Below are 25825 nucleotides of genomic sequence, written 5' to 3' on the forward strand. Positions count from 1 at the left end.
TGACCTTGGAAAAATTTCTAAAATCCCCATTCCTGTCCTCCATCTGTATAATTGAGACATTAATACTTCATCATAGGGATGGTGTGAGGATTTAATGACTTAACTATCTAAAAACTCTTAGAGCCTCATGACAGGCACAAATACTATGTATGCTGGCCCTCACTACTGTTACTACTGCTACTACACAAGGGATGGGACAATGAGAACCCCAAAATTCATAAGAGAACCCCAGCCACGATGACTTAAAAGTAACATAATGAAATGTACAAGTGGGGACTAAATATCTATTTAATTAGCATCAGAGTGGGGATGCAAAGTTGGAGTTGGGTAAGTAGTCAAAACGCATTAAGATTCTGATATATGTTAGGGACTTTCCCAGTATTTACGTAATCTCATTACATTTCAAAACAACTTATGACAAAAGTATAATGTATCAATAAGAGAAGAGAATTTCTGATTTTTAAAATAATGTGTTCATGATAGCCAGCTAGTAATTGCTGAATGACTTAAGTATTCAAATGCAGACCTCTGGAGTGTACACACACACACACACACACACTCACACACACACTCACACACACACACACACACTGTTTTTCTCCTGCTATACCATACCACTAGTAACTAATTCATGGGAAAACTGTTCAGAGGAGGTAACGTTGCAGCACTGTCTTGAAGGAAGAATGAGAGTTATACAGTAGAGAGTGGAAAAAGGTGCTAGTGGTAGAGGAAACAAAAGTATTACAGAAATTAGCCACCTTTGGAAAGCTGGCCTTTTTCCTGCTAGAGCTGCCCTGTAGATCTGCCCTTTAAGGATGTGGTTTAGGAGGGGTGGCAAGAAAGACCAGGGCATCAAATGGCAGAATCCATGCAGCTCCTTTCTCCCCAGCTTTCCCAGAGTAGATCTCCATGCAGCATTTCTCTCTGCTTTCCTCTCCATGGTGTAAATGTGGAGTGGCTCAGCCATAGTCATTTATCTAAGCCTGCTTCTCCCACACAGAAAGGAATCATATTCATTAGGAGCAATACTGCCAGGCATATTGATAACAACTTTCTTCTGCAAAGCTGAAGGCACTTTTTGTGGATTTGATTTTATTTCCTCATCAGAGGATGTTATTTGAGATTTTGCAGGTGCAGGCTTCCATCTCTGTGAGGCAGAGGTGCTTTTGTTTGTTTGTTCACCCTTCACGACTCTACAGGGCATGTTGGTGCATCTGGTTAAGCCCAGAGAAGAGACATTCATAGGATCAGGCCCCACCACCATATCAGGTGCCAAGATGTTTTGAATATAAAGACAGGGGAATATTATCCAGGGGTTCTGCTGCTCAAAAGGCTTTTGTCTGATTGTTTTAAAATGTGAATGCTATTTTCCTAGACAATATTGTGTGAGGCTATAGTATAAATACAGTGCTACAATGAATTTTAACTGCATTTAAACAGGCATCACTACCACCAAAATATGCAGGAAAGAAAGTGGAATTGAGATCATTATAAAAAAATATGGATCTGGAGATAAGACCTAATATAAAAACAGATTTTGGTAACTGCTTGGAGTAAATTGAAATTTGGTCTCAATGCTAATGTTGTCAAATATATTGAAGAATAAAATACTGGCTTAATCTTGGTTATTGCTACATGGAGACAAACTCCTCATCCATGGAAGATGAAATAACCTTTGAAGGTGTCATGCTATTATTGTGTAGTACACAACAATACAGCAATAACACAACCAAAACAACAACAAATTAACCAAAAGGGGTGTATTGCTGAGAATGATTTTATGCCTGCCTCAGAGCAATTTCGTAATTGCAAAAATCAACGTGCCACAGAGTATTTTAATTTTTCAACATCCCTAGGAAAAAAATGTGTGTGTGTGTGTGTGTGTATGGGGTCATGTAAGTATATTTTCATTATGTCCCTTAATCAAAAATCACTTCTAATTTAACTCATCTTGATTTAAAACATCATGCAATTTCATAGGATGCATATCTAAAACAATATCTGGAGATTGGTAGGCTTTTAATAGTAGATTTTTATTGTAAAATCTGCTCTGGACTTCTAAACTCTGGCAGTCACTATAACCTGAGGCAGAAACTCAGCAAAGGTTTGCTCTATAACTTTCATTGCCTACACCCCAACAGAATCAAGGCCATCCATTTTGTTGGATGGATATTACAGGGCACCCTGACTCCTTTTTACATACCTAGCCCAACTTTCAAACTGAGTCTTGTGTGCCCCGTGAGTATCTGATCTCTCTTGCATGTATCCTCATCCTTCTAAGAAAATGTTCTTTACAGTCATTTCATGTATTTATCTTTTATCCGTCCCTAATGGTTCAACTCAAATGTCAAAATTTTGGGAAGAATACCATGATTTCTAAGTAGGGTATGGTTTTTTAAAAATTTCTTTCTTTCTTTATAGAAAGATAGGTGTTAATATTACTTCTGCTACATTAATTATTAACTCTAAAGCTCTGAAGTTTAACATAGCACTATGATAAGCACTTAAGCACAGTACTTCATTTTGTGATGCTTTGTTTTCCATGTTAATAATAATGATAAGAAATATTAAATATATGTTCTATAATATGAAAAATTTTGTGTATAATATCTCATTTAATCTACTAAATGATGCTGTTGGGTGGTTATTATTACTCTTCCTACTTCATCTAAGACGGAATCCTCACAGAGAGCATAATAATTATCCAACATTAAGCAGCGGGATTAAGACCTTGTCCTTAACCAGTAAGCTAGACTGTCCCTCACAGTCATGCCTCCTTTTCCTTGTCACTTACTACTTTCTATTTTGTTGTGTAATTACTTTTGTCCTAAATTGCTACCCTCGTTATTCCTTGAGGACTAAATTTATGTTTGCTTCTTTCTGGCATTCTAAACATGACTCAACTCGGTGCCTCACACAAAAGCCAGGGTGTTCCAAAATGATTGGGTGAAGGACTGAAAAATTTAGATCCTTTCATATATTCTTTTATAGCTCTGACATGAGAAGATTTCTTGAGAGAGGAAAAGTACTATGTTTAACTGTCATCCAAATAAAAGGGAAAATATAGCTTTGACCAAAAGAAATGATGTGTTCTAAAAGAATAAAATTAAAACAGGATTTTAAAATCTGTTATCCAGGAGAACTGGAAATAAATAAGAACTGTCCTCTGATCAAAGGAATAAATGCCTCTGAATTTTCACAGTTATTGCATAATAAATACAAACGAGGAAATCTACTCCCCACTGAAAGTAAAGAGATGGTGTTGACTTAAAAAAATTAATGAAATACTGACCAATGTGATATTTCATAATTAACACAAAATAAGTAACATTTTCTTTTCACATTTACCTTTTGTATATTTAATTTATAGTACACCAAGCAAATGGATAATTGACTGATTTCAATCTAGGTGTTTGTCATTGAATTCACAGAGCTCCAATATTGAAGTAGGAGAAGGTGTGAAAGATAACATGTCTTATCTGAAGACTAATAACCTTTTTATCTGTAACAAGCAGTCTTATCTTTACTACCCTGCCTTAGAAACTCAAGTGAGTGGCAGCCCTAAACACATATTGCACTTTCAACCTTCACATACTGAGACCTGCTCAGAGGGATATTCTAAGAGTGGACTATATAGTTTAGGCTTCTGAGGCAGCAGGTAGACATGAGAGAAGCTCACCTTGTAAAGGTGAAGAACCTTTTATTTTGGATCACTTGTCTCAGTATTCCTAATTCTACTTCCAATAGTGATTGTATGTTAAAGAGAGACAGTAACTTCTTTCAGCTACCTCCTGTTCATGGGATTAAAATGGTGGGCAGAAAGGCTTTAAATAAGTTGTCAGTTTTTTAATTATATTATTGAGGATCTAATAGTATTCAATTAGATTGAGGATCTAATTGAATAGTGAACCCTGAAAATCTTTCTGAATATCAAGAGTACTCTCATATATTGGATATGTTGTGCTATAAAGACCTAGTCATCTAAGAAGGTTTATTCTGCTAGCTTTCTGCCACACTAAATTAGCATCATATAGACACAATCACACTGATAGATAGGATTTAATGTAAAGGTTGTTAAATGTATATTATTGAAATATATCTATATGAATCTTTATGAATGGTTATTTGAGTTGACATAGATGTCATGAGAGGTACTATTAGGGTCTTGATTTGCTGCTTCATTTTTTTTTTTTTACTGGCACTTTTTGTGTATGTGTGTGTTTGTGTGTGTGTGTTTGTGTGTGTATACTACCACTTTCATTCACATTGTTCATAATATAATCTTGATGATTAACCTTTTCAGGCTACCCCAAAGGCCTCACAAAAGACACAGAGGTTTATGATGGTGAATTATGCTGAAGTATTTTGTGCTCTATCTTGTAATGGAAGCTTTAGCTTTTCTATAGACCTGCTTCCCTTTGAGGAGTCCCCTAACTTTTATGACCGAGTTCAAAGGTTTCCTAGAGCCAACTAAATGAACATCAGATTCTTTTTCCTGGCAGTGATGGTAGATCATGATTTTTCTTCCTTTCCACATACTATTCCCACTGAGAATGTATCATATTGTAGCCATTTGTTACCTTCTCTCTGAAGAATTCTCTGATTGGTCCAGCAGAATCAATCTCTTCATATTCTAACTTTCAATAACATGATTTTTTTCTCTCTTGTATAGTCCTTACCATATTATTTAAAATTTTATCACATATCTGATTTTTATAGTTTAAGAACAAACTAGTTGATGCCAGGGAATGTGTTAACCCATTTTGTCCCATTATCCCAGATGTGCAGTACCTATAAAAACTTACTTAATGATAATAATACTGATAATATATAGGAGCTCTACATTATGATCTCCAACTTATTTTAAGGCACCTGTGTCAGGTTCATTGAAAAATTCACAGACTTGGAAACATGGAGCTCAATGGTGATCTCGTCTTTGAGTCCCTCACAGCGACTAGGAAAATCTCTTAAAATAGTAGAGAAAAAAACAGTTGGGAAAGAATGAATGAATTTTCCTCTACTTAAAGACAACAATGAAGTCAAATTCGTTTGTATCATTAGTTTAAAATATTCAGTAGGGTTGTCAAGACTGCTGCATATAAAATCTTTTCCTTTTTTTTTGAGGGCATTAACTTAGAGACAAGGAGTATATAGACAATTATGAAGCATTTATCTTAAGATAATTGGTTGGAAAGAGTTTCAAGACTTTGAAAATGATTTCACAAGAAATCAGATTGAAAATGTTATTTAGTTCTTTTTTTCTGCGCGGGATTCTAAAGTGATCTCCACTGATAAGGACTAATTTGTCCCCAGCCCCACCCATACCGTGTATTGTTTCTAAGGTAACAGTCTCTGTCTTGGCATTATTCCATGGCATTTGATGTGTTGCTATTTCTCTCAATAACTCGGTTTTAAGGCGTAACCTTGTGGCAATGTAAGAATAAAAGGATGGATAAACACATGCTCCTTCCCCATGGACTGTCAAAATGGCTTTCAGCAGAGAAGTGGAGTGATCATGGCTGTAGTGATTCAAGGGTTTACTTTTCCCACAACATATTTTAATAAATTCAACCATACCAGCCCATCTTTACATGCTTATCATAATGGCATTCAATAAAATGTTTTCTAAATTATTTGAGGCAGATAGATATTGTTGGAAGTGGTGTGGTTCTATAAAAAATATGACATGAATGTGAGAGTTCAGAAATGGGAGTAGAACAATAATTAAGATTTTATGGTGGTGGCAGAGCTTTTGCCAATATCCAATATTGTAGCTTCTCAACCTTGGAGAAAAAAAAATACTACTGTGCCTCTCTGAGCCCTTATCTTATTTCCTGAAAGAGCCTAGAATATCCTGAATCTTTTTCATGGGTCTCTATTTTACTTTGAACAACACACAGCAGAATGCATCATTTGTAAAACGGGTTGGCTCCAATCCTAGTTGGGTATAACACACTTTTCCCCTCCATATAATTTACAGCTTCTTCTTGCAAAAATTTATCATACCAGTTGCAGGGAAAAAAAGGTTGACCAGTATCCTTAGGTGCCTGTTTTTAGAAGAGGGATTTTCATTGCAGTGTGTAAGGTAATGTTTTATGAATTTCTTTATGGAGAGAATAAAATATGAGAAATGTCTACTCAAGTAGTACCCAATTTTTGGCTGTCTGATATTCTGCCATCTCATCCACTCATAAATTACTTGAACAAAGTGAACAAAGAAATAATAGGATATCATGAAAGCTGGCAGGCCTATAGAATTAAGTAATCAAATCTCATATTATGAAGATGAGAAAACTAAAATCCAAATGGATTAATTGATTTTTCTCAATATCATATAATCATTAAGTGGCAAAACAAGGACTCCCAACTCCTGATCCAGTTCTTCCTCAAGTATACCACTAAATCCATATATGGAGCAAGATTCAGTTTTGAGTTCCCTGTTACTCAACTTATGCAGAATAAACTCAGTTGTTTTAAACTCTACCCTGACTTCCATTAAGGCAACCTCTTCTATCATTAGATAATTTTGAGTACTGTAAACTGCTTTCTAATATTCTTAACATTCTCAAAGCTGATCCCACCCCCCGTTGGTCCTAGTTCTTCCCCCCACACCTCACATCAGTTCCTTCTTTCATATCGCCGTACTTTAGCTATTCAAAGACAACTGAGATCTCCTTGTCCCCACATCTCATGCTGTCTCCTAATTTTTCCACCACCCACCCCTGGTAAGCATTGTAAGCATTTTCAGTTCTCTGAGTCCTTTTCATGAAGAAAATAGTTTGTTAAAAATTGCCACAAGTTGTTTGCTTCATTTATATTTTCCCCTTGTTTTAAATTTTCCATTTTGTGTTTAATTTTTATGTATTATAACCAATGGTTCCCATGACTCAGTAGATTTCCTCTCCCTCATCCCTCTCTGATCATCTTGAGGTTGAAATTTAAGATTAGTTACGTGTTATTTGAGCAAGGAAAGACAACTTGGGATTTGCTACTGAACCAGAATATGTCCTTTTCCTTGAAAGTTTCCCATCAGTGTCTCTCCCTTCAGGCAGCGGGGTGAGGGGCAGCAGCGGAGTGGTGCCCACAGTGACACAGGCACACAGTGGTCATGGTTAGAAGTGGCTGCTTGCCATGCTGCACAGAGGAGACATGTGTGGTCAGCAGAAGGCCTTGCAGTCTACGCTGTGTCTCCATTGCTGGCAGCATAAGGGCAAGAAGAAAATATAAATATGATATTGTGAGTTTATTTAGCACCCGTAAGCTGTGTCCAGCCCTCGTGAGGAGAATCATTCAAAGGGTTTGTGAATTTTTCCAATGAATTTATCAGGTATTTGTATTTTTTTTAAAAGCAACTTTGGAAAAGATTTAAGTGGTCAGAAAGGAATACTTGGGTTTGCAATTAAAACGGCAATGCTTTAGTTTTCCTACATGGGGCACCAAACTGTTACCTTGCATACCCAAGCGCTGCAGTCTCAGACTTCATTCTCTTCCAGAGCCTAACTTGATGTTTGAGTTGAAAGGAGAAAGAGTGAGAGGGGGGAGGGGACTATAAAGGGCAGAAGAATAGGAGTAATGAATGATCAGTCCCAAACTGAATTGTGAATCAGTTAAGTACAGATAAGAAGACTATGATTCTAAAGTGTTGAAACAAAAATTAAATTAAGAAGAAAACAGTAGATAGCAATGATAAACTCTATCTCCTCTCAGATTTCCTATTGGAGCTGTTGTTCTCCTTCTGTTCATAGATACAAAGTAGAAGCTTATTTAGTTTGCATCTGATGTTATGCCTAAGAAAGATTTTCAGGAATCAAAGATCAAAGGTGGAGAAGATCATTCTGATAAAATAATTGGCAGGAAAAGGCTGTGTGTGTGACTAAGAACGACTTTCAGAAATGTCTTTACCATTGCAGTTTTTTTAGAGTCAGATGTCTGCTCTGACTCCTTCGTTTTGCTCTATCCTGTAACCCTAACCCTTTCCATTCACTTTACCTCTCAGGGCTATGCTTACACTTTATGTGGCTTTTAAACCACCTCTGAGAAGGAAAAAAAAAAGAACTCAGTACCCTTGACTGCCGAGTTGAGTTAGAGAACTGCTTTCTTAAATCTAGCAGTCTTTCCTCATGATTTACATTGCAGATCTAAGTGTATCATCAGACCTTCACACTAGGAGGGCATGTAAATTAGAAGGCCATGTCTTCCCAGTGCAAAGATTATAATTACAAAAACAATTTTAGGGGCAACATTTTACTATTTTAAATTGCTTTTTCTAGTCTCTGTTTACAGCAGTTCTAAGCATGACATTTTGTTCTGGACACCACGGCATACAAAAGGAAAACCTTAGAATTTGGGAACATCAAATGGGGATCATCCAGGGGAAACACAGGGCTGACTTGCCACCCTGCAGGCCTGGAGCACTGGGTTGTTCTTACTGCTCAGGCCTCCTCCTTTCAGTCTTTCTCTCTCAATTTCCTTTTTTTCCCCCTCTCCCCATCATGTTCATATTTTAATTGTTCATTTGAGAGACACAGACAGAGAACAGGAAAAGTTGGCAAGAGAGAAAATAAGCCTAAATCCTTTTGGGAGACTCATCCTTAAATTAGAAAGAACTACAAATGTCACTAAGTATCTACTAGGTTTCTGGATTTAGCTCTAGATAAATAAAGCGAGGCCTCTCCTCCCTCTAGAGAAGAACAGAACTTAACAGTCTAAGAGATGATAAGAGTTATCTCAGGATAATTCATGTCATGCCTCACATGACAAATAGGAACACAGGTGAGAGAATGATTCATACTGAGGAAATATCAGGAAATTTTGAGCTTAGATTTGAACCATCAGTTTGCCATGCTGTAAAAAGATGAAGAGGGAGGAGAAGGAAGAGAAATTTAGAAAAGAACTATGTAGACAGAGAAAGGTAGAGGGATTTTTTTTTTTTTTTTTTTGGTATTAAGAATCGAACCCTGGGACACTTAACCACAGAGCCACATCCCAAGACCACCCCCCGCCGCCACCTTTTTTTTTTTTAAATTTGAGACAGGGTCTCACTAAGTTGCTGAGGCTAGCTTTGAACTTGTGATCCTTCTGACAGCCTCCTGAGCCTCTGAGATTACAGGTGTGTGCCACCATGCCTAGCACATTTTTTTAAAGAGTGTATCAAACAAGGAATTAAAAAAAAAAAAGTGTACCATACATAGGCTGTGAAAGCTGGACCTTCATCCCTCTCAATTCATGAAAAACTGAGCAAAATTTCCTATTAAAATTTGAGTCCAGCTGTATGGGTAAAATGTCCATTTTTCAGGACATTATTCTGTCTGTCGTACTGGGCCACATCTCCATACTCTGCTACCTACCATCATCCACTCCTCCTCCCAAAGACCCAGAGTGCATTAGTGGAGCCAATACCCAGAACTCGGTGTCCAATGCTCATTTTTTGACCACTCCAGACCATTTTACTGTGTTCCTTGCATGAACAAAATCAGAGCCAAACTCGATTGATTATAGCCTTGTAGGTTAATAGAAATATGGACTATCCCAAATGAGCAAATAATCTTTAAATCCTTTCTGTTTGGATTGGGAACAGGTTTTAATGCCTCAAATGGGGCTGTGCATGACATTTTGGTAAAGTACTCCAAAATAAAGCAAAACAATAACTAAAACCCCCAAACAAACAAAAATCCAAGAGAACTACATAAACCAGTCTCCAGCAGAGCCTGAGGACTGCTTGATTTGAATACATAACCTCACCATCTACTGTGCCAGCACTGCAACATCAGAGACGCCAACCTTCCTACCCTGTCAGCAATGCCCTTGCTTATCTCCCAGCAAACAAGGTGATTTTGGTGGGGAATCCTCTTTATTGTCATCCTTCCTAGGATAGCATAACCAAGTTTGGTCAGGAAGAGCTAAAGCTGTTCTTATTGTAAGAACAAGTGCATATCATAACAAAGTTTGCTAATAAATTTCAAATTTACTGTATATACTTAAAACCCATTTAGGAAAATTCTTTATTTCCATAGACTTATAACATTTTTAGATGATCATTTTTCCAGAACCCCACAATTTATATGAAGCCAAAGCTCTGAGATTTTCCCTGAAGGCAGTTGGTACTATTCTCTAAACTCTTCATCTGCCTGCCCAGAGAATATGTGCCTACTAAATGTGAATGGAAACCTTCACAGGAATAAAGTGATTTTTGTGGTCCTCTATGGATAGAAGCTACTTTCCAGAGGGACAGATCACTGTGATCCATGGAAGACCAGCTATGTATCCCACCATAAGCACCATTTATCACTTGGCCTTTCTTGTTCAGAATCAACATTCTTCCCTCCCCTCCCATCTTCTCTCTCTTGTTTTTTTTCCCCTTTCCCCTCACCTCCTCTTATATGTAATTTTGTGTAACAATGAGGGTCTCCTTCCTTTACCATGCAATTTCTCTTCTCTCTTTCCCTCGCCCCTCTCATCCCTGTTTAATGGTGATCTTCTTCTCATGCTCTTCCTCCCGATTCTGTTCTTAGTTGCTCTCCTTATAGCAAAGATGACATTTGGTATTTGTTTTTTAGGGATTGGCTAGCTTCACTTAGCATAATCTGCTCTAGTGCCATCCATTTCCCTGCAAATTCCATGATTTTGTCATTTTTTAGTGCAGAGTAATACTCCATTGTGTATAAATGCCAGGATAGGAAAGGCAGCAGAATACAACATACACTAGTATGGCAGTATGTAAAAAAGTGGATGTGTAACTGATGTGAATCTGCAATATGTATATGCGGTAAAAATGGGAGTTCATAATCTGCTTGAATCAAATGTATGAAATATGATATGCCAAGAGCTTTGTAATGTTTTGAACAACTAATAGTAAAAATAATTTTAAAAAGATAAATAAATAAATAAATAAATAAAAGAATCAACCTTCTTCAGCATCTTAGGTGCCTCTCCTGCCAAGTTCATTGTCACAGACATTTTTAAGTTTAGCCACTTCCTGTAGTTGCTTCCTAGTGATGATACCCTCCTAAGGGTGGGAGCTTCTCATGGTCTATTGGAGAAGAAGTAAGGAATGAACTGGGTGATAGGAAATACAACTCCTACCCCTTTATCCTGAAAAAGCCTCCTGAGTCATCTGGCAAAAGGCTCATCTCTATGTGTTCAACTTTTCCGGTTTCTGAACTGAATAGGAGACCACCTGGCTGTCATTTGTTTCATGAGGCTGAAGTGGTAATATGCTAATAAGGCTCTTTCAGCCCCATGTGGGTGGAGATCTGGACTTCATCAGTCTCAAAGCTTTGTGTAGCCAATGAGTCAGGTCTCTGATTTGGGCATCATGGCCATAGCTATTTCACATACAAGAATATTCACCTACCCTAGGAAATTGCTTTCATTTTTTAAATATAAATTTAGGGCATTCATCTCTGGAGTATAGAGCCCTAATCCTTTGGTACTTACCTTAATTGTGAACTGTGGGATATTTAGGGAATCAAGGTACCAAAAAGTAGACATGGTACTTCACCCTCACACTGAGAACTGCATCAGTCCTTCCTGGCTCTGACTCTTCTGGGTCTGCTGTGAGATCTCTTATGGAATTTATCATGCCAGTTTCCTAATCTGTCATAAAGATTTCATAAAGGATGTTGAGGATTAAGTGACTTGGTACATGGAGAACTTTTAAAACAATTCCTTCTCGGACTATACCCAAAAGACCTAAAACGAGCATACTACAGGGACATAGCTACATCAATGTTCATAGCAGCACAATTCACAATAGCTAGATTATGGAACCAACCTAGATGCCCATCAACAGATGAATGGATTTTAAAAAATGTGGCATTTATACACAATGGAATATTACTCAGCATTAAAAAAAATAACAAAATCATGGCATTTTCAGGGAAATGGATGGCACTAGAGCAAATTATGCTAAGTGAAGTCAGCCAATCCCTAAAAAACAAATGCCAAATGTCTTCTCTGTTATAAGGGAGGTGACTCAAAACAGAGTAGGAAGGAAGAGCATGAGAAGAAGATTACCACGAAACAGGGAAAAGAGGAGTGAGGGAAAGGGAGGGAGAAGGGGAAATGCATGTAAGATGGAAGGAAACCCTCATGGGTTCACAAAATACATATACGATGGTGTGAGGGGGAAGGAAAGGGAAAAAAAGAGAGAGAGAGAGAGAGATAAGTGTCACAGTAGAATGGGTAGAGAATAGTGATGGGAGGGGAGGGGAGGGGAGGAGGGATAGGGAGGGCAGCAGAATACAACTGACTCTAGCATTGCTGTATGTATACACATAAATGTATAACCAATGTGATCCTGCAATCTGTACACGTGGAAAAATGAGAATTCATACCTTATTTGAATCAAACGTAAGATATGTCAAGATCATTGTATTTTCTTGAGCAACTAATAAAAAAAGATTTATAAGAATAAATAAATAAATAAATAAATGTTTCCACCATCAAGAATGATTAAAAAAAAAAAAAATCCTGGCACTGGCACACAATGGGGAATTGATTTTTTCCTAGAGTTTGGAACATGTGGGGAGACAGGGAAGAAATTCCTGTTTTCTATGCTCTCTGGATGTCAAGCAAAATGGCCAGAAAGACTTAATGATCTGAGACAGAGACACTACCTAATCAGAAGACGTATATGACACTCTAAGTACAGAAAAGTATTTTTTAAAATTCAAATACCAAGTTTGTACCAACTAAAACAATCTCTCCAGGATTAATACCTACTAATTTTATTGACAGAGTGAATTTTTTAAAAAAGAGAAACAAAATCGAAAATAAATGGCAGTCATATTTCTACCAGGTTACAATGGATTTGTTTTTCATTCATTCTCAGCATTAGTTGTATGACGAAGTTACAAGGAATAGTGTGAAGCAGTACAGTTTTGAGGTGGAGAGCTGAGGGAGAAGGATAAAAATCTCTGAATAATATTCTAATGTGGCCAACTAAAGTGTTAGTGGATCATATTCACCTCCACAAACAATTCTTACTGTAAAAATTTGCCCCAAAGGAGATTTCAGAAATTCTATATGTTTGGCTTAGTTCTTTAGGCTGACAGTTTTCTTTTTTTCCCTAAACTTATAAACAAGGACATAAATTTTCCAAAATGTTCATTTTTCCTGTAAAATTATGTGACAGGGCTAGCCATATCAGGCAACTACATCCTGCTCATCAGTGAAAGGATTCTGAAACTTAATGAATCCTTAAGTCCACTAATGGTGTCTGGTTGTTACTGATGCTATTATCCCAGATTGCTTCTGACAGTTGTGTTCATATCAGAATGCCAGCATTCTTCAGTCTCCCCCAGTACATGTTGAGCTTGCTCAGCAGACCCGAATAGGTTGGACTGAGAAACTTTCATTGACGGGACTATTCAGATCTGAGCTATCCAAGGTATTAGCATCAGCCACAGGGAGATTATTTGCATTTCACTAAAAGTAAGCAGAATTTGAAATACAGTTCCTCAATCACACTAGACACACTTGAAGTCCACTATTGCTACAAGTGATCAGTGTCTATTATATTGGACCACATAGATTGAGTCTACTATTATTAAAGTATGGCATTACATGGTACTATAAGTGTTAGGTGAGAAATTGATCAGGTTCTGAGAGAACAAGTGTATCCTCTTTTAAGAAAACTCAACCTATAAAAGTACATATTTACAAAAGGAAAACTAAAGAGGAGTTTATTAGTCTCATATGGCAATTCAGACAATATTTCTGTATAACTCTCACCGCTGACTTTTACTTGTTTAAGGATCCCACATGATAGAGAGTAGTCAGAAATAAAATATACAGAAAAGAAAATAAAACAAACTGTAGGTTTATAATAAAGCACTACAACATAGGAAGCCATGCAACTGGAAAATTTTATTGGAGGGGATTGTGGATGTTTGAAGTATATATTGAAGTTTTGGACCAGCCAACGTGGACTTGGTCCAACTTTGTCTCTTAGCTAACAGTGGCCCCCATGAACCAAAGGTGGGCAAAGTCACTCCCCAGGATTGCTGTGAGGATTCATATGCAGAGTAGCCCATAGTAGGTGGTTGGTAACTATCTGACTTTTTCTCACCTTCTTTCTTCCTCCTTATCTTCTCCTCCAGTTTTTCTGTGCATCTTCCTTTATTGCACCCCAGGGCCCTGATGCCTACCAGTTCCACCCTCAACATTCTGTTTTAGGATCTAGTGGAGAGATATACCCTCTCTTTTTGTATCATAGCCCCCTTGCCCAGTCACCTCTTCAAATTACATCATGGTTTCTTTCAGTCAGAAAGTCCACATTCCCTTAATAAGAGACATCAGCAGTGGGAAGCTTATATCCTCTGAAAGACCACCGATGGAGATATTTTAGGCAGCTTTTTATTAGTCTTGTAATGCTATTTTTTTTTTCAAAACAGGGAAAATAACATTAGAGAAGAAATTAGGAGATGTGGATATACCTCAGTGCCGACAGTGGCTTCTACAAATCTCATTCCTCGTTGATCCCAGCTCCTCATCTATAAAATGGAAACGTTAGACTCTGAAGTCTTTTATGCCCTCTTCAGTTAAGACTTCTATAAGAGCTAGTGTCTCCCCACCAGCTTGGCAAGTGAGGACAGGCTTGGGCCACCTGTCCCTGCTGTCTCCCAGTGCCCTTGCTCAGTGCCAGTCACTTAGTTGATGCCTGGTGTGCACATAAGTGACCAGCAAGTGGAGGCCAGCTCACCTCCCTGCATGTGCATCTGTACTGTCCTTCTCTTGTCACTCCCTCCCTGCACTCTGCGGCCCCTCCCACCCTACCCTTTCTGGCATCACTGCTGCTGTTCCTGTTCCTTTTAGAAAGTGCCGGCAGCTCTACTGTGTTACTCTACCATTTTGATTTCTCTGTAAAGCTGGGACTGGAAAACAAACTGTACTGTGTAATTATCCTTGCAACGCTTTCCACGAAGACTTCCAATTTAATAGAATTGTCAAGATTTAAAAACATTAAAACAAAAATGAGCTTGTTAGAGTAAATTAGGCTTCATAAATGTGTTCCCCTTTTATTGCAAAACATTGATTTCTGTGGTCACCTTCTCTAAATTATCGAAAGCTGAGTGGACTGCCTTAATTGGCATGGAAAAGTGTTGGCTGCCAAATGCTATGGAAGCTGGGGGGTGGGAGAGGGTGTAGGGAGGAGAAAAGGACAAAGCCCAGCTGGTGACAGTCACATGGAGATCAGCCTGGGGAAGCAGACCCGCAGGCACCTGCCTTGGTGCATCTCTGTTGCATGACAAGCCCATCTGGGAAAGGAGGGGACACATGGAACTCTAAGGGTGCAACATAAAATATAGAGCCTCATGGTTCCACAGTAAGAGTGGGGCATTCTTGTTTCCTAGTCAGGGGACTCTTTGCTAATCATACCAGAGCTTGGCCTAAGACGGCAGAACTGCCCTGGCTCTAAGTTATGCCCTACAGCATGGTGACTTTACTCTGTGAGCTCTCAGTGTCCCTGTGACATATTTAGGGATGACTGCTGACTCCACAGCCCAAGAGCACTTGTATGGACTTACCAACCCCAAAGAAATCTGCTGTAGGCTCTGGGCTTCTTGGAAATCATAGTAATCAGTGAGAGAAAGCAGAGTGCCCTCTCTGGAGCCTCCTAACCACCAGTTTGGATAGGAGAGCAATGGCTGCGGCCAGCCATAATGAAGCCCCCACAGTCACTGGTAGAGGGAGGTGGGGAGGAGGCAGCTGCAAGCCTCTGTGCATTGCTGCCAATGCAGGATTATTTTCTTGTTACTGGTGGACTGGCTGATTGAGAGGCTGAGGTTCTTGAATTAGGGCCAGTAGGAGTTTCCAGAGGTAACAACCTCATGCTGTTCATTTGCTCTTGGGGGAAAAATGTGGGCTCTCCCAGGCCCATAACAAAATCCCAATGACTGCTGAACCAGTATAACTTCTTCAGCAAATGCCTTAAACTTCTGACTTCATTAGCAAACCTTCTGAACATAACTCTCTTTTATACCTAAATCATGTTGAATTAGGAAGGTCTCAGAGGAAGGGGACCAGAGGAATGGAGATGGGGGAGGAAAAGAAGAAGTTCTGAGGAATGAAACTGACCAAATTATATTGTCATATTGTGTGCATGATGAATACGTAACAACAAATTTCATTATGTATAACACACCAATAAAAAGAGTTTTAAGAAAAGACAGAAATGATCTCCAAATAATAATAATGTAATAATAGTAATAATGAGAGTAACTATTAAAAACATTAACTAGGAATCAGTTTAATCATAGAGTGAAATATTTCTCCAAAAACATTACAAACATTGATGACAGAAACTAAACAGGAAATTTAAAAGTAGAAAGACATCTGTGTTCATGGATTGGAAGAATCAATATTGTTAAAATGTCCATATTACCCAAAGCAATCTACAGATTCAGTATAATCCCTACCAGTGGCATTTTTCACAGAACTAGAAGAATCCTAAAATACTGTGGAACCACACAAAAAAAAAACCCTCAAATTTCCAGAGCAATTCTGAACAAAAAGAACAAAGGAGGAGACATTTAACTACCTGAATTCAAAATGCACAGCAAATCTACAGTAATCAAAACAGCATGGTATTGGCATAAAAAGAGATGTAGGCCAGTAGGAAAGAATAGAGAGCCTAAAAGGAAACCCACACAACTATAGCCAACTGAGTTTTGACAGAGAGGTTAAGAACATACTGGAAAAGGAATAGTCTTTTCAATCAGTGATGCTGGGAAAATTGAATATCTACATGAAAAAGAATGGAACTAGACCCTGTTATCCTGCACAAAAATCAACTCAAAATGGATTAATGGCCCAAATGGAAGACCTAGTAGGAGATACTAAAGAAAACAGGGAAACACTATAGGATGTTGGAATAAGCAAGGAGTTTGGATATAAAACCGATAAGCACAAGAAACAAGAGCAAAATAGACAAATGAGATTATACAGCAAAGGAAGCAATCAACAGAGTGAAGAGACAGCCTACAGAGTGGAGAAAATATTTCCCAACTCTATCTTTGATGAAAGATTGATATCCAAAATATATAAGCAACTCCAAATACTTAATAGCACAAAATGAAATAGCCAGATTAAAAAATGGACAATAGACTTCATAGACTTTTCTCAAAAGAAGATATACACATGGCAAACAAGCATTTGGAAAAAAATGCTCAACATCACTAATTCTCAGGGAAATGAAAGTCAAAACCACAATGAGATATCACCTTATCCTGGTAGGAATAGCTATTATCAAAAAGACAAACGATAACAAATTCTGGCAAGGATGTGAAGAAAATGGAACCCTAGAGTTGTACACGCTTGTGGGAATGTAAATTAGCACAGCCATATATAGAAAGCAGGAGGGAGGTTCCTCAAAAAAACTAAAAGTAGAACTACCGTATGATCCAGCAATCCCATTACTGGTGAATCTCCAAAGGAAATGAAAACAGTGTATTGAAGAGACATCTGCACTCCCATGTTCATTGCAGCAGTGTTCACAATAGCCATGAAATGAAAAGAACTTAAGTGTCCATCAGCTGATGAATGGATAAAGAAAACTTTGTAGATGTATATGATAGAATAATATTCAGTCACAAAAGTGAATGAAATCCTGTTATTTGTAACATGGAACTGGAGATCATTATGTTAAGTAAAATAAAGTAGCTGCAGAAAGCCAAGTACCACATGATCCCACTCATTTGAAGAATATAAAAAGAAGTTGAGCATAGAATGGTGGATTCCAGAAACCTGGGAGAGTTGAGTAAAGGACAAGGGTATGGGGAGAGGGTGATCCATAGCTAGCAAGCTGTAACAGCTACCAGCAAGAAGTTCTGGTGTGCCGTTGCACAGTAGGGTGACTCTGACAATAATATGCTGGATTTTTAAAAAGCTAAAAGAAAGGACTTTGACAGTTTTCACATATATAAATAATAAATAGGGAGGACAGATATGTTTAACCTGATTTATTAAATTTGTATGTTTATTGAAATATAGTATGAACAATTTATAGTTTTATGTATCATTAAAAATAAATTATAGTATCCATTAAAAATTACAATTAATAATAGCTGGGAATACACAGTATTTACTTACTATGTGTTGGAAATAGTTCTTTGAATTTTGTATGTGTTACCTCAATTTATACCAATGAAAACTTAAGGAGATAGATATTATTATCATTCCTCCTACAGAGGAAGAATTGGAGGCACTGGGGTTACCTTATCAAGGTCACAGAACTAGTAAGTGGTGAATTCTGGAAATTGAAGACAGGTGATTTGACTTTAGAATCTAGACCCCATGATACCACATTAAGAACACTTCCCTAAAACTGAACACTTACTATGAATACTTACTAAAAGCCTATCACCAAGTAGCCTTTTTGGAAGTCCCTGATTACTTTCTGAGGTACTATCTTAATAACACATGGGATCTCTTGAAAAATGGTGAATAATTTTTATTTGGTGATGTTCAGCCATAGAGCATTAAGCTGAGTATGGGCCCCTGAGTGCAGGCAGCACACCCAAACCCTGGCCCTGCTTCCCACAAAACCAAGAATGCTCTGGAGCACAAAGCAAGTAGCAAAGTATTTATAAAAAGAAAGTAGAATGAAGGTTCAGGAGATGGGGCAGTTTCATCACTATGCAAACAAGAACAAGGTGAGGTCTGTGAGAAAGACAGCATACAACCAGAAAGGTGAAGGGCATGTCCACCATAGCAGGAAGCTGACAAAGTTAAGATGTGTACTTCTGGGTCAGGAACTGGTTCAGCAGGGCTTAGCTCTGGAGATGATAGTGCATGTGCATTGTGTTGATCCAAGTATCCCTCATTCACACTTGTCCTGAAACAAAAATATCTTAAGAAGTACTGATTCCTGGGTATGGAACTATTTCATACCTTTGAAGTCACAGGTCATAACCAGCTGTGACTGAATTTGTGAGGAGCAGGATCCCCCTTGTATTATATTGTCACAGCTTCAAGCTGACCATGGCCTACATGACTGTTTGCCTCCTCATCAGTCACCCAAAAGATACCAGAGACCAAAGAAGAGAAAGTCTAAAGGGGATTTTTAGTTCAAATGCGCTAGCTCCAGGGGCCTGCCCAGGTTCAACATGCGAAAGAAGGAGGGAGCAGTGTAGTTACCGTTATTTATAATGGTGACTGCAAAAATGTGAGATTTTATACAGAGATGTAATTTGTTTTCCATGTAACCAACGGAGGATGCATTCCAGTCCCCTGGAATATGTTGCTTAACACTGAGCAGCGCAGGCAGCCAGCCATCTCTTTCTCCAGGGCCTCCCTCCACGGCCCCTCCCACAGTACCTTCTCTAAGTTCACCTCACACCTTCTTCCTGTCCCCTCTTCTCCTGTCTCCACTGCCCTCTCCTGCTCTTTTTCCTGGACTAGGACACAAAAGATTCCTGCCATCTCAGAGCAGTCTCCCTGTGGTCTGTGTGCTCTGGGCTGCATCTCAATAGGATCCAGGCACATCTGGCTGCACAGTAGGAGTACCACACTCCAAAGTGCAAAAATAAAACCACAAAAGATCAAAAGAAAAGCTTCGTAGGCAAGAAATTACCCTTATCTTTATCTCCACAGAATCCATCAAGTACAAGCATCTAAGAGATGGCAGGCAGTAAGATAACAAAAGAGAAGACGGAGGAAATTAAAAGCAGCCTCCAATCATTTGCCCTTCAGCTGGCCTGGTAGGGCCTAAAAGGCTCTGAGAGGGTATCCCACAGATAGAACCTTCATTAAGAATGGACCTGAGCAAAAGAGACAACCTGCTGATCATCAGGCCTTAAGATGTCAGCCTTGCTAGCCAAGGTTAAAACGGGAAAGCCGATTTTATTTGTACTTTGCACCTAACTGGGATTGTTTCCTCCTTTGCTTCCCTTATGCATGCTTGCCTCTTCCTGTGGTTTGAGGTTTTGCTTAGTGAAGTGCAGATAATCTTCATCTCCCTGCCCTATTACTGTGCCTGGGGACTCCTGAAGGTGGACAATCCCACTGGAGCCCAGAAACCACCTTCCTGGTGACATTTACAGAGCAGTTTGTTTCCAAATCAGCATCTAGTCTTCTGAGTCACATAATTTATTCCACCTATTTATGATAAACTAGTCCATCAATCCTGAGCAGTATCAAACAGAATCCATTGGGTTTTTTCAAGAGCACATTTAGGAGACGTTAGCTTATGATCTAGGTCAGTTAGGAGCTGATGTTCCTCTTTACAGCAAGAATGTTTTATTCAAACTGGGATAAAACCGCTCCCAAATGATAAAGAGGTTTTGGCCTGAAGGTCAGAATCATGTCACTCTGATCTGTTATTTATATATGTGTTATGTGCCGCAGCTCTTAATCTATTTGTGCCATATGTATTCATATTTTTAATATCTTATTGTTGAAACCAGGCTGTTGTGCTTAGTTGTACAGGGAACAGGGAATGGAGTACTTGTTTCCAGTTGAGCCATTTACATTGTGACTTTTATGGATGGCACCCCATGGAGTCATGCAGTATAAACCTGCGTGGCCACATGTGGCAGCTCTAGTTATGTCTCACCGACAGGGACTAAAGCAGTAATCTATTCAATAACACGTAGTAAAAAAATTGAGAGGAGAGCCTATCAAAAATACTCTGACAAAGGCAAATAAGTAAAGACAGGAAAATTACACTGACTGCCCTAAGCCCATATCTGAGATATGTACAGAATTCTGGTGGGAACAGAGAAGAGGATTATTAAATCCACTTGAAGGAATCAGGGGAGACTTCAGAGAGGAGATGACATTAGGCCTTGGTCTTGAGGGATGAGTAGATATTTCATAGAGTGGATAAAAAACACCAGGAAGAGGCATTCTAGTGTAAAAAGACACAAGATAATCAAGTGTACAGCTTGCAGAGGCAAGAGATCCCTTAGTGCTAGAAAGCAGTAGGGACAGGGAAGAAGGCAGGACGGGATGATAGGAGAGATATAGCTAGAGTTGATAGGGTAGGGCTAGATCATAAAGGACCCTTGCTAAACTGCTTAGGAGGCTTAGATAAAATTTTATCAAGAAAGAGATTCAATGCTAACTGCTTAGCAGATTAAGTCACAGTCTGAAGACTGACAGCCAATAAGGCTGACTTGCCTGTAGACACCGTGAAGCCATATGCAAGAGCATGGACGCTGGAATGGGAAAGCATGGGTCTTCCCTTGTGGTTATTTAGCCTCTGTGCACTTCAGTTTCATCCCCTCTTAAAGAGGATTAATAATAGCAGCTCCTCCATAGAGTTGGTGTGCCTGACAGGAGATAATCTAAGCTGTAATTCTCTTGCCCCAGTGTCTGATACTTGGCAATTACACAATAACTGTGGGTGGAAATTCTTATACTTCTGTGGCTTCTCTTCCTACCTCTTGCCCTTCCTCCTCCTCCTCTTCAAATTACTGAAAGTTCCACAAAGCCCACTGTCCACACGATTCCTTAGCTTTGCTCTGATTAGGTGATAATCAACTAGTCTGCTCTGGATGGACAGCAAAACCCAGGTCATTTAGGGATCTACTTGGTATTAGCAGCACTGAAAACAGAAGAAAACCTAGTGAATCTCAGGTATTTTTTCACTTTAACCACCTGTTTTTAAAGCTCTAATGTCTTCTGTATACTCAACTATGGGGCATATGTACAGATTCCTTGTCATTTCTTTTTCATAATTCTATTTTTCTAAACACTAACCCAAACTCAGCTTAAGGTTTTTAAAAGGAATTTCTGGAAGAAAAGCCATTAACCTGGGATTTTTGCCATTGTGACTACTCGCCCTTCTCCTTTACATACATATGCACAAATGCACACACATGTACACACACACACATGTAGAGAAAGAGAGATAGAGAGAGGGAGGGAGGGAGGGAGAATGGACTTCTTCATTAAGTAATACTATAATCCCTGTACTTAAGCTGACAGCACAGACATCTCTTTAACATTTTAATTAAATAACGTGAGAGCAAACCTTTCTGCTTTTCTGATGACAGGCCCTGGCTCCTACTCAAAAGTTCCAGTTTAGCTTTGACAAGAAGAGGACACTTCTGAGAGACCAAAGGCCCCCTGTAGCTTAATGCTCTCTTTTTTTCTTCTCATAAGAACATTTGGTGCGAGACTAGAAATTCATGTTTGGGTCCAATGTAAAATAGTAGCAGGACAAGGCTTTTATCAGCCTTTCTGATCTCTTTCCAAAGGAGCACTCAGCATTTCGTCTCTGTTTAGACACCCGGGTTTATAACCCTAAAGCCATCGCTAAAGTTACTTCTAGGAAAAGGCACAACAGTGTCGTGCCAGCTTCCAGCTTCAGCAAGCCCCAAGCAGCTGGCCACACAGTGATTCTGGGAGCAGCTAGGGAAGGAGATGGGGGCAGCTACATCAGCAGGTGATCTAGAAGCTTTGCATCTCATAGCCACAGAAGCTTTCCATAAACCTCACTTTTAAACACCACTGTTAGAGAAAAAGAGTAGTCTGGCTGCCTCCTTTTTACTGCCCTCATGTACCTATTCCATGCCCTTGAACTACCCTTTTGGGTATTTTTATTTATTTATTTATTTATTGAACAGGGCAGGGAAACCAGCCTTTATGGAGCTATATTCCTGGTCCATATGAGGAATTCAGTGAATGCTGGCCTTATCTTTACATTAATTCTCAGACCTTTCTATTTCCATTTTTATAGATCCATAATGGAAGCTCAAAGACTGTACCAGAGTAACAGAGCAAGGATTGGAGATTGTATTCATCTGACCAAAAGTCTTTTACTTTCTGCCACATCTCAGCTTTTAACACTTCAGATTTCCCCTGAAGAGATATATCTCCCTTACGGATGTTTCTTCTTCTCTTTTAGCCCTCAGGGATCACACTGAACCTCCCAGATAATCTGTGGGTACTTGACTGGAGAGCTACACTGTGGCTTTAATCTATAAGTAACTTGGAGGCTACACAATACAGCAAATGTCATCAACAATATGGAAAAAGAGGCCAGATGACTACCTATGGCTCCATTTATGAAAGTTAAAAAGAGGCAAAGTAATTGATGATGTCAGAAATCAAGGTAGTGGTTATTTTCAGAGGGTAGAAAATGAAAGTGGGTCGAAGGAGATTCTCGGACACTGCTCTTTATTTGTAGCTGTTGGCAGAGGAATGTTCCATTTGTGAAAATGAATTCAAAGATGTGCCTATGATCTGTGCCTTTTCTGTATGTGTGTTATAATTTAGTGAAGACATTTTAGAAAGTTGCATCAGGTTGAGAGCTCAGAGGGTTTTGAAGCAACTTCTTTGAATTGTCTGAAACCTTTATAATATATTAAACTTTTCAGGGAGAAAAAAGATAATAGTTTATATTTTTTTTAAATCTTAGAAAATTACCCTCCCATATTTTTCCATTATTACTGATGTTTCATCTATGTTGAGTTTAGTGTGAAAATTTGAATCCCAGTCTATTATCAGGGTTTTAAATCCTCCCATTGAAATTCAAAAGTAACAATTCTCCTTTTTCCCTCTATTATAAGATAATGGTTATGAAGAAATGTGGTTCATTTTTGAACTTTACTGATCATTACAGTAATTGCTGATGTATTTTACCATATACATAAAAGGCTAGTACATTAGGATTGTGTTAAATTACCAGCCCCTGCCAAAGTGTATGTTATTGCCACGAGAATAAAGGAATCTCCTATCCATGAAGAAAGTCATCAAATATTGAGACAATATGATTCTCACTAGTCTACATATAACAAGCACTAAGCATTCACATTCTTTCACGAGGCTCCTGCTACAAACTCAATATGAAAATAGCCTGCATTTATTGTATGCTTATTGTAAACCAGACCCTGTTTTAAGAAGATAACATTGGATTGACTCAGCACTATGAAACAGATGTTCTTACTATCTCCATTTTATAGATGAAGAAACTAAGACACAGTCATCTTATGTAACCTGCTTTAGATTATACAGCCCATAAGAGGCAGAGCCAGGATACAAACCTACTCAGTTTGGAGTCTATCCTCTGGCAGAGGGCAAACTGGTCATTCTCCAAGTTTTACTTCTTTGATTTTAAATATGCAAAGTCTGTTGAGATTTCTGAGTAATTTTGATGGAAAAATGTTAAGGACTTGGCAGATTTGAGATCAGAAGAATGAGGAGAGAACCTCATTAATTAAATGGTAGTTATGATTATAAGAAGAAGGTATTATGTTCACTTGATGGAAAAAGAAAGATGGAGACAGGGCGAAAGGTCGTAAAAGGAATGTTGTAGCTCAGTGTTGCTTTGTAAAGGACTTCCATGCTGAAGACAGGACTTCGGTATGACTTGTTGCAGATCAGTGCCAGACGATGGGCAGGATCTGTTCCATGAATCCAGTGCCAAACCAAACTGTGGATGGCCAGATGTCACAGATGGGCCAGGGTTCCCCTCGTCAAAGTGGACTTTCACTTACTTTTCCTTTAGGGCCACAGTTCATGAAAAGCTAGTATCCAGCGCCTTCATTAAGCCACATTCTGGAGACCTTTGTCTCCACGCCTTCATTACTACAGTGCCCTCAAATTCCAGCTGTCTCCAGGTAATGACTCACACTTGACTCGCTTCTCTACATCTTGTACATGGGCAGAAAAGTCTTTTGAACAGAATAAATGGACTACTCTGAGATAGAGGAATCAAGTAAATGAATCAAAGTCGATGTACCTGGTAACCTCAGGCTTGAGAAATCTTGCATGTGTTGGCTACTCTCTTCTTCCATCTGGAGTCCCACTCCAAGTCAATGAGTTCATCTACCTTCTTAATAAAACTCTTCTAAAGTGATGCAAATGCTGGGAACTTCAGGAAAGTTAGAGAGAAAACACTATCCATGTATCAGAGCCTAAGTACTCTGTGATGCTACCACGGATGTACAGTTTCTCTGTCTGCACACGTGTTGCAGGGCATGTGGGGGATTCCTGGCCATTGTTTCCATAATGAGCATGTCACCTTATCACTGTGTGTCATTAAAAGAAATACTGGGTTGGAGGATAATGCTCCAGGCCCTTCTAGTGCAAGCTCACTTTTACTTCTCACCCTTTTGTTAGGTTTTTGTTTTTATTTGATTCTATTTAGTCAGCCTCATTAATTGTACAAACCAATAGGTAGGTTTCACTGTAACATTCCCATACACGTGTATGTCCTGCTTCAATTGCATCTTGCTTTTTTGTGTTTGATGGTGATTGTAGATAGTGTTTATTGAGCACTTCATTGTTTGTCAGGCCCTGTGCTGAGTATTTTGCAAACATTTTTCTCCATGATGAGAACAGTGTGATGAGGGAGCAGTTATACTTTCCACCATTTATAGATGAGGACACAAGTTTAATGAGGTCCAGTAATGTGTTCAAGGCTACACAACTTGTTAAATGTTGAAGGCAGTGTTCAAGCGCATAGTGTCCTGATCCCCAAGCTACACGCCCAGCCACTATGATGCAGTGAGTCTGACTATAGAGATCCTGCCCTTTCGAGTTTGTTTCATCTCTAAGGAGCTCACTCATTGCTTGGTCCTGGTAAAAGCTTTGGCTTCAGAGGTTTTTACCCTAAGACATAGTTGGTGCCCAGCTTCTGGCCTCATGTTTATGGTTGTAACTGGTAACCATACTGCCTGGTCAGAGTCAGGCTTGGGACCACTCCTGGTCCTTCCCTGGTCCTAAAGCAAGGAAGACATTAGACATGCCCAGCCTGGGACACTCTCTAATAGAAAATATTAAAATTTCACATGCTTGAAATGATGGAAAGGCTAGCATAGAAATTGCCTCTTTCTTCTTATTTACAAAAGTAGAGCTAGACCTGAAGAAATAG

General features: G+C 38.9%; 1 protein-coding gene across 5 annotated transcripts in view; it reads left to right on the forward strand.

The window, feature by feature from the left end:
• Sema6d (semaphorin 6D) overlaps positions 1-25825 on the forward strand; it is a 595175-nt gene that overhangs the window by 155416 nt on the left and 413934 nt on the right. For 2 of the 5 annotated variants that reach the window (XM_058584774.1, XM_058584775.1), the window contains one exon: positions 14397-14510. The exons of the other annotated variants lie outside the window; for them this stretch is intronic. The gene's annotated coding sequence lies outside the window, so the exon portion shown is untranslated. The remainder of the gene's footprint in view (positions 1-14396; positions 14511-25825) is intronic. 5 annotated transcript variants of the gene reach the window in all.

Source organism: Marmota monax, unplaced genomic scaffold (genome assembly GCF_021218885.2).
Source record: "Marmota monax isolate L192 unplaced genomic scaffold, Marmota_monax_Labrador192_F-V1.1 WCK01_AAM20220418_F8-fsc00001, whole genome shotgun sequence".
NCBI classification, from domain to species: domain Eukaryota; kingdom Metazoa; phylum Chordata; class Mammalia; order Rodentia; family Sciuridae; genus Marmota; species Marmota monax.